At 42.9% G+C, this 10,319-nt stretch overlaps 2 non-coding genes across 2 annotated transcripts; both read left to right on the plus strand.

The window, feature by feature from the left end:
* The first annotated feature begins 2,159 nt into the window (after nucleotides 1–2,159).
* Nucleotides 2,160–2,241, plus strand: trnas-aga (transfer RNA serine (anticodon AGA)). Its single transcript has one exon. It is a non-coding gene; the product is annotated as a tRNA-Ser (tRNA).
* A 7,541-nt stretch (nucleotides 2,242–9,782) lies between these two features.
* On the plus strand, nucleotides 9,783–9,854 carry trnag-ucc (transfer RNA glycine (anticodon UCC)). Its single transcript has one exon. It is a non-coding gene; the product is annotated as a tRNA-Gly (tRNA).
* Nucleotides 9,855–10,319: the final 465 nt, after the last annotated feature.

A 10,319-nucleotide genomic window follows, 5' to 3' on the forward strand; every position in this document is an offset into this window, starting at 1 on the left:
ATGACAAACCTCTGCTGCTTATTTCGAATCTGTGCACCGTCTGGACGAAAAAATAATCTGTCATGGTCAAGTTCAATCTCTGCCCTTTCGCCTCTTGTGCCCTTTCGTTCCTGATTCCACATCCTTGCTAAAAAAAAAAGTCTTTGTGCATTCATCCTATCTATGACCATCATTATATTATACATGTGTATAATATTGTCCCTCATTTTCCCACATTCCAAGTAAAATAGAAGTCTTCAACAGCACATCCTCTCTTCATAACTCAGATATTCGATTCCCGGCAACATCCTCGTAAACCTCCCATGTGTTATTTCGAGGTTAATGGCTGCTTTCCTGCAGCAGGGTGACCAAACCGAAACATAATATTTCAATGTGGCCTCAACAGCAACTTGTTTGAATGCAACACGACATCACAATCACTATAGTCATTGCACTGACCGATGAAGGCCAGTGTGCAAAAGAGTTTCTTCAGCACCGCGACCACCTATGGCCTGGTTTGAGACTCTGTTAGATGAAAGCCAATTCTCGATTGATCAACAAGAGGGAGTTTTTTTTTACTCTCTCTCGGAATTTTATAAGGGCACCTGTAAATGTGTTTGGCTTAGATTGTCAGAATGCATTTTACAAGGTGTCACATGAAAGTCTGGTGCACAACAACAGAACTCAGAGGACTGAGGGAAATTAGTTAACAAGATTGAAGAATGGTTGTCACAATAGAAGACATAGACAGAATAAACATGTCTTATACAGGCTGGGTGGACGTTCTTACTGGAGTATCGCAAGGATCAGTTCTGGTCTGTCAATCATTTACTATCCATTTTGTACACCTGGAGAAAGGGCAGTGTGTGAGGGAGGCAAAGTTGTCAATAACGGGAACACGGTCAGTATAATGTTGATGGGACATTTGGTCACTACAACAGGATATAGTAGATTGGGTAAGTGGGAGAATATTTGGAAAATGAAGTTTAATGTGGGAAAGTGTGATAGTGTGTACAATAATAGGAGAAATCAAAAGGTAGACAATTATTTATACGCAGATTATTTGCACACAAGTGAAATACAGAGGGGTTCATGTGTAACATACAAATGACACACAAGCAGCAGATAGGTGCAGTGAATTGTCCAGAAGGCGAATATTTCATTGACATTTAATGCTGGGCTATTGGTACAAAGCAATGGAGAAGCGTTGTTACTGTGCCAGACAAGTGCACAATAGTTAAACGACTGGATCTTTAAAAGTCTTGGATAGCAGCTCCAATTGTTTAATAACAGTTCCATTATGGTAACTAACTGTATCTCAATATGCTGTAAAGTAAAATGTAGGTCGTAGAGCAGTAGTTTTTTTCAGGGGTTTAGATTTGATATGATTAGGTGGTTTTACAAACGGTTCAGGTAATACTTGCCCAGTCAAATCTAAGCCCCTGAAAACATTAACAATGGCAAATGATTGAAACATAGAGTTCTCTTCTTGTCAGATATATTTGCAGTAACAAGGGGATAAGTATTATTTACCGCGCCAAGCAAAAATCAAAATGCATTAGCCTAATTTCCTTCACACAATTTCGTCTCAGATATTTACAAATTTGTTCGTACTACATGCAATCTTCAAGGAAACCTTCAACTTTTATGTAGCCACTCAGTAGCAGTATTTCAACACCAATCGTTTCTGAACAGCAACGTATTTTAATTACTTCTGTATGTTTAATCCATTGATGATTTATCTCCCTTAACTTGTTCACCACACCTGTCCAGACTGCAGTCAAGTGAGAAATCAGAGGAAGTGATATAACAACATAGTCACCAAAATGATTTGTGTCATTTCTGGTTCATTACACAACACCCAATGCGGAATTGTTCATTCCCTGGTGAGCTCAACAAGAAAGACATCACGGAGGACTTCCACACCTTCACTCTCTTGGGTCTCTCATCAACTTCATTTTCCATCTATATGCGTTCTGAAAGGATGCTGCATCTTCCGATCCCGCCCCGCTCTGTCTGAGATTCCGTCCATCCTATTGACCGCATTGATTCCCATGTGAGAGTTCATCGATCTGAACGTAAACTTCCTGCACAAAAGCTAACAGATCTGCTGAGTATTCCAAGCAACTTCAATCCTGATTTTCTGACTCCACGATTTGCTTCCAGCAGAGAAAAACGTTGTGGTCGTGGCCGAGTAGTTAAGCCGATGGACTAGAAATCCATTGGGGTTTCCCCGCGCAGTTTCGAATACTGCCGACTACGGGTTCATATCCGTTTTTACTCCCTGATCCTTCCCATGGATGCAGTTGAATCACCGGTCTCTCATTGCTGCTTCCAAATCCTATAAGAGCACATATGCTCCGCTTTTATACAGGTTGCTGCTGACACGCAATGGGTAAGCAGTCAGGACACCTCTTTCTCCCTGATCAGAAAGAGCGGTATATCGAAATACCGGGTGCACGAGTAGGCTTTTGGTAGTCATGCCCTTATCTTTATTCATGTTTTCATGTACGTTTGAGTGCTCGGAGGAGAGTGCGGATGCTTTTAGCTGGTGGGCTGGTGGATGTGAGACATTGCCTGCTGTTGCTTATAGGTGAGAGGGGCAGCTGGGTGGAGGGTTGGGGATTCTAATGTTTAACTATCATTCATTCTTTAGGGCACACCCCTGGCTTCATGGTTGTTTGCGAAGAATTTCAGGATGCATATTGTATATCTTTCTCTTACATTAAATGTACGTATTGAAACTTATTGTTGTTGTTATGATGATGATAATGATGATAATGATGATGATGATGATGATGATGATTATTATTATTATTATTATTATTACTACTACTACTACTACTACTACTACTACTACTACTATATTTTCTCAGTTCAATCTAGTAAAACCTGAAGCAAACTTATTCCTCAACAGCTGCGGACTTCGGACCATTCTAGTAGTGGCCAGTATAGTGGCTTTTGGGAGATTTACAGAAATATTGCTTTGCAGGTCGAACTGTTTAATGTTATTGTGCAGTGACTTTGAGATAATAGTTGCTATTGATATTACCATTGTCCAAATATATATCCTGTTCATGCTCGATAGTCTTTCCTATAGCGTCCTATTTTACTTCAGAATATTTCTGATGCTTTTCGCTTATTGATTGTGCTATGTGTGTTTGCAATGGCTGTATCTGTTAAGTAAGTTGTTCTTGCCTTTTCATTCAGTAATATTATATCCGGCCGGTCATTATGGCCTATAGGTAATAATGGATTTGTAGGACTCTGTCTCTAAGCTGGAAGAAGCTTGTATTCTTAGAGTGGTATTGTGTTGTTTAAGAGTTTGTATTTTAAATCAAGATCTTGATGAATGATTTTTGTCAGTTCATTGTCCCCATGTGAGGAACCACCTTGAATTAAACTGCTGCTCAATACTGTAACAACGTTTGGATTGTTTCTGGGTCCGCTTGTCATTTTCTTCACTTGCCGTCTTTCGCTTGTAGGACTTTTATTATGTATTTATAACATTTTTATTTTAACCCACCTGGCCCTCTATTGCCACAGAGAGCCCCTCTGTTTCTGGGAAGAGATCTCCACATATAATCCAGGCTTTTCAAGTTTCCTTCTTGACATTTAGTCCACTCAGATCATGGGGCAGTCTTCCATGCAAGGTTGCTCTTCCATTGGTTAACTTTATTTTATTATTAAATTTACGTTTTGATATTTGCACAGTCTGTAATGTTTTGTTCAGTGATCGCCCTTCTTCTGTGTGTTCTTTCTATTTCGTTATACTTACTGTGAATATTCTCAAGAAACGAATCTAACAGTGACACGTATGTACTTTGATAATGAATTTACTGTGATCTTAGAAGTGTTGTGCGCTGCTACACAGGACGCAGGAGTTTACTGCCCTCTGCTGGCTGGTGGCTGCCTGACGGCGCTCACTGCGACTCTGCCTGGCGTTTCGTGAACCCAGGAGTCCGAACGTTTCACTTTTTGTTCACATCAAAGTGCAAATTAAACGTACTGCTCCACTGAGAAATATTTCGAGGGTTACCTGCCCTGAAAAAAGCTTAAATCTTCTCTTCGACGAGAATTCACTAAGAACTACTCTCACTTCTCCCTTCGACTTTACAACCCAAAGTCGCAAGAACTATCGCAGGCATTCTTGCTGGAAATCTGCCTTCGCCGCCATCTTCTCCAAATAGCTTCCTGCTCCGTTTTTTTCATCAAATTCCTTTCTTTCCTGTCATCTACATTTTCTATTCATCTGACTTCTATTTATTCCACTCTGCTACCACCACGCACCCTGCTTTTTATTTTGTTGACTTCCGACTTCCTTTCCGGTCATGGAGGCTCGCGACCTGAAAGGACGACTCGTCGTTCATTTCCATGACATGCTGAGTTTCCCCTGGATTTTGTGTTTGTTTACTGAAATCCTCCCGACTTGGCTGATGGGATTGCCGATTGGAGGACGCCATATTAATTTACAGAGTTAATGGTTATTTAAATTGTGTCTGCATGGATTTGAGAAATGATCTCTGATATGGGATATTTACTTTAATGCAGAGTGGGTGAGTATTTCCATAATTTCTGTTTCTCTTTGGGGCTAACGTGCAATCTTGTTTCTGGTGAAATGGCTACTTCATCTGTCTCTCCCTTAGCATTTTCAATAATATAATGATGCCCATTGTTTTTTTTTATTAGAAGCCAGAGAGTCACGTCCCCTTTTCTCAGTGGTGCCCTCTCTGCCCAACATATAATAAATGGAGAACTCAGTCAGATTTTCATACCCAAACTGTGTCAACAGTCTGAGGAGAGGACCGTAACAGGGACCTGACATTAGATGATCTGGCCGGATTGGACTGAATTGCGGAGCAGGGTCGAAGGGTTCACTCCCATTCTCTTTTGGCTTCTGTTTTCTATCTTTCAACGTTCACCATATGTGATCAGCGTCTCAGAAAGAGGAATTACACGTACATTATTCAAAGTTGATATTCTTCAGTGGCTGAATCCCACCAGGGTGTTCCTAACGTTTCATATGGAATGGAGTGAAGCGCGGGGATAAGCATTTGCCAGCTTGCATTTAAACCGTCCCAGGTGGGGGAGAGAAGAAAGTAGAGACCTATCGACCGCTAGGTTATGGGCGCAGCCCACCTCCGCTGCACCACTTTGCTACCAAAAAGTACTACGAATTGTGTTTTAAATGTTGTGCCATGTGTTGCATGCATGTGTGTTTCCGTGTGTATACAATTCTGCCTGTGTCTGTGGGCGAGCTTCCATTCTTTCTTTTCCCCCGGCATTCTTATCCACCTATTTAATATTGTTTCTCTTTTCCTCCATATCTGTTTCTTCCCTTCTTTCTCTCTTTCCCCATATTCATTTCTTCCCTAATGCCTGGACCATCCAGTTATTATCTCTGTCCTCTTTATGCTACATCCTGTCTTGCACCTCGGTCCCGATATTTCACCAGTGTGTGTGTTTTACATTATTTTTTTTCAGACAGACAACGGAGGACCCACCTGATCCAAACCCATTCCTTCAGAACCCTATTCCTTTCACCGGTTGCCAAAATCCTTTCAATAGTATCACTAAACTAGGAATATAAAGGAATATAAAGGAGGATAGCAAAAGCTTTTTTAGGTAAGTGAAGCGAAAGAAGATAATTAAGAACAATTTTGGGCCTTTGAAGAATGAATGGGGTGAAATTGTTATGGGAACCAGAGCAATGGCAGAAGAAATTATTAAGTACTTTAGATCTGTCTTCACTAGGGAAGACACAAGCAATCTCCCAGTTGTATGGATGGGCCAAAGACATAGAGTAACAGAGGAAATGAAACAGATTGACATTAGGAAGGAAGCTGTGATGAGTAGACTGATGGGACTGTTGGCTCACAAATCCCTAATCCAGATGGTCTGCATCCTAGGGTACTAAAGGAAGAGGCTCTGGAAATTGCGGATGCATTGGTAATCATTTTCCATTGTTCCTTAGATTCAGGATCAGTTCCCGAGGATTGGAGAATGGCCAATGTTATTCCATTTTTTAAGAAAGGAGGGAGGTAGAAAACACAGAACTATCGTCCTGTCAGCCTAAAAGCAGTAGTGGAGAAGATGCGAGAGTCCATTATTAAAGATCAAATAGTGGCATATCTAGATAGCAGTCATACGATTGGGCCGAGCCAGCATGGATTTACCAAGGGCATATCATGCTTGACTAATCTATTGGAGTTTTTCGCGGTTGTAATCAAGAAGTTAGACAGCTGAGATCCAGTGGATGTCGTGTACCTCGATTTTCAGAATGCGTTTGATAAGGACCCACTTAGGAGATTGGTGGGTAAAATCAAAGCTCATGTCATTGGGGGGAATATATTGACATGGATATAAACTGTTTGGCAGATAGAAATCAAAGGGTAATGGTAAATGGGTGTTTCTCGGAATGGCAGGCAGTGACTAGTGGTGTTCCACATGGCTCGGTATTGAGACCACAGCTGTTTACGATTTACATCAACCATTTAGATGAAGGCATTGAAAATAACATCAGCCAGTTTGCTGATGATACTAAGCTGGGTGGCAGTGTGACATCTGATGAGGATGTTTGGAGATTTCAGGGTGACTTGGATAGGCTGAGTGAGTGGGCAGATACTTGGCAGATGACGCTTAATGTGAATAGGTGTGAGGTTATCCACTTTCGGAGTAAGAACAGGAAGGAAGTTTATTATCTGAACGGTATAGAGTTAGGTAAGGGAGAAATACAAAGAGATCTAGGAGTCCTTGTTCATCAGTCACTGAAGGTGAATGAACAATTGCAGCAGGCAGTTAAGAAGGCTAATTGAATGTTGGCCTTTATTACAAAGATAATTGAGTACAAAAGCAAGGAAATCCTTTTGCATTTGTACAGGGCCCTTTGAGACCACACCAGGAGTATTGTGTACTGTTTTGTTCTCCAGGATTAAGGAAGGACAGCCTGGCTGTAGAGGGAGTGCAGCGTAGATTGACAAGGTGAATGTCCGGACTGTCTGACACAGAGAGGTTAGAGAGGCTGGGCTTGTACACGTTGAAATTAAGGAGAGTGAGAGGGGATCTGATTGCAACATATAAGATTATTAAGGGATTGGACAAGATAGAGGTAGGAAATATGTTCTAGATGCTGGGAGAGTCCAGTACCAGAGGACATGGTTTCAGAATAAGGGGTAGGTCATGTAGGACAGAGTTAAGGAAAAAATGTCTTCTCCCAGAGAGTTGTTGGGGTCTGGAATGCACTGCCTCTAAAAGCAGTGGAGGCCAATTCTCTGGATGCTTTCAAGAAGGAGCTAGAGGGGCACCTTATGGATAGGGGAATCAAGGAATTTGGGGACAAGGCAGGAACCGGGTATTGATAGTCGATGATCAACCATGATCTTTGAATGGAGGTGCAGGCTCGAAGTGCCGAATGGTCTACTTCTACACCTTATGTCTATTATCTAAAAACTCCCCATCTGAAGTTCCCATAATCGGCTCCTTTGAGTCACTTTACAGGTGGTCAAACCGCCAGCACCCGTCACTGTCGGACCGACACGCTCCGGTTGTCTCCCCCTTCCCGTTACCTGTCGCCTTCCAAAACACAGTTCCGATTGCCGGGCCGAAGCGTACCCCGGATCTCTCCGCTCCGGCAGCTCAATATACCGCTTCGTGGCCGTCTGTCCCCCAGTCCGGACTGTTTTAAAGCCGCTGCTTCCTGTGGACGAGAGAATGCGACTGCCCATGTCTTCAGCTGTACACTGTCAATCAGGTATGAAGGAAGAGTATCGCTACGCATGCGTGGCCTGTCACCACTGAGCGAAGCTCAGCCGGACGTTCCTCCAATTCAACTGCAGGAGGGGCGGGATGGCTATAAACCCGGAATTAAACCAAATGCCTACTTGGATTGTTCTCTGCAGAGGTTTTCAGGTGTCCCTTTGCCTGTCTTCTCCACACAGTCACGCAGCCGCAATGAAGGAGATGTGCGGGTGTTGATAACGCACAACAATGATCCCGGTTTAATGATTTCGGAGTGACGGATTCGGTCACTGAGTGTAACTCCAATCGGTGCTCAGATACAGACTTGCTGAGCGAATGTCTGGGGAAACAGTTTGAACCCAACGTCCCATATTCCTTGGAAATTCTCCCGTTCTAGGCTCACTGTAGACTTGTTCCACAGTCTCAATGATCTCTTCAACACCATTTTTTTTGGCTCAAAATCAGTCTTCTTCTTCTAGTTAGTATTTGAAGTAGGTAACGGTCTCCCCATCGGGGAATTGAACCCGGTCCTCCACGAGGCGTTGGGGATACTGACTACGAAACTAACAAGGAATGTAAAAAGATATTGCAGGATACCGTAAGATTCTGTGCTGGGACAGCAGCTATTTACAATATAGATTAATGATTTAGACGAAAGGATTAAAAATAAAATCAGCAAATTTGAAGATGACACAAAGCTGGGCGGCAGTGTGAAATATGAGGAGGATGTTAGGAGAATGCAGGATGACTTGGACATTTTGGGTGAGTGGGCAGATGCATGGCAGAAGCAGTTTAATGTAGATAAGTGTGAGCTTATCCACTTTGGTGGCAAGAACAGGAAGGCAGATTACTATCAGAATGGTTTCAAGTTAGAAAAAAGAGGAATTACAACGAGATCTAGTTGTTCATGTACATCAGTCACTGAAAGAAAGCATGCAGGTACAGCAGGCAGTGAAAAAAAACTAACGGCATGTTGGCCTTCATAACAATGGGAGTTGAGTATAGGAACAAAGAGGTCCTTCTATAGTTGTATTGGGCCCGGGTGTGCCCTGATCTGGAGTATTGTGTTCAATTTTGGTCTCCAAATTTGAGGAAGGGCATTCTTGCTATTGAGGGGGTGCAGCGTAGTCAATTCCCGGGATGACAAGACTGTCAAATGTTGAAAGATTGCAGCGACTGGCCTTGTATGCACTGGGATTTAGAAGCATTAGAAGGGATCTGATTGAAACGTATAAGATTATTAAGAAATTGGACACGCTGGATGCAGGAAACATGTTCCCGATGTTGGGGGAGTGCAGAACCAAAGGCCACAGTTAAAGAGCAAGGGGCAGGCCATTCAGAGCGGAGCTCAGAAAAAAAAAATCACTCAGAGAGTTGTGGATATATGGAATGCTCTGCCTTAGAAGGCAGTGGAGGCCAATTCTCTGGATGCTTTCAAGAAAGAGTTAGATAGACCTCTTAAAGATAGCGGAGTTAAGGGATATGGGGAGCAGGTAGGAACGGGGTACTTATTGTGGATGATCAGCCCGGATCACATTGAATGGCGGTGCTACCTCGAAGAGCCAAATGGCCTACTCATGCACCTATTGTCTATAGTCTATATGGAAACTGTCACTCAAATTTCAGTGTATGGGAGAGCTCACAGACTCACCCTGACGTCTGTTTGTTGTGTGTGGATTTGGCGCTTTTTATTCTTCCCCCTTCTCACTGTGTGACAGGAGGGGTCTTAAGATTCTTTAGCAATTCGGTCACTTACTGCGTTCAAGGTCTGTCCAAAAGAAGGGATCCCATCAGCGTGTGGTTTGAAAGAACAATTATTATCAGAGTTTGTTTATCCATTTGGTGATGCGTGAGGCAGGACTCCATTAGTATCTCTTCAACTCGGTCCTAACTCAGTGTGATTCCTGGAGTATGCACGCCGTGGGTCGTATAATTCCTGTTTGTTGGGGATGGCGACATTAATTTACCGGAATAGGAGCCGCAGCAGGGTGAGCAATGATCCGACAGAAAACAGCTTGGAACTACGGGAGACGCCTTATTACTCAAATCTTTTGCAACGTTATTGAGCGATGGTGGTATAGTGGTGAGCATAGCTGCCTTCCAAGCAGTTGACCCGGGTTCGATTCCCGGCCATCGCAGGTTGGACAGTTTTTGACTACATGGCAAATAAACATCTTTCATAGGCACGATCTACGCAGAACTCCAAGGGCCAAGTGGCCCTAATCGACTTACGCTAGTTCCCGCTGTATGTGTAATGTTGATTCATTAATTATCATATACTGTGTGGTGGATCAAATATGAAATTAACGTCCCTCGGGAGTTTCCCTTTAAATCCGGTTCTGACTCTATGCTAGATACTGCAAGAATGGACAATTCACAGGAAGGATCGAAACATCGACACGACTTGTAAAGCTTTGCCCGGACGTTGCCTGATTAAATTGTTTGAGTTTGTTTGCTTTCAGTAGAATGTGAGAGCCTGGGAGGAAACTTGACCGAATTGTGAGGTAGGAAACTGTGAGAGAAACAGATAGGGCAGATAGTTAGAATTGGCTTCCCAGGTACAGTATTCTAGAGGGAATGAATTTAAGGTCGGAGTGGGGGAG

The sequence above is a fragment of the Hypanus sabinus genome, chromosome 31 (genome assembly GCF_030144855.1).
Source record: "Hypanus sabinus isolate sHypSab1 chromosome 31, sHypSab1.hap1, whole genome shotgun sequence".
In the NCBI taxonomy this organism is placed as follows: domain Eukaryota; kingdom Metazoa; phylum Chordata; class Chondrichthyes; order Myliobatiformes; family Dasyatidae; genus Hypanus; species Hypanus sabinus.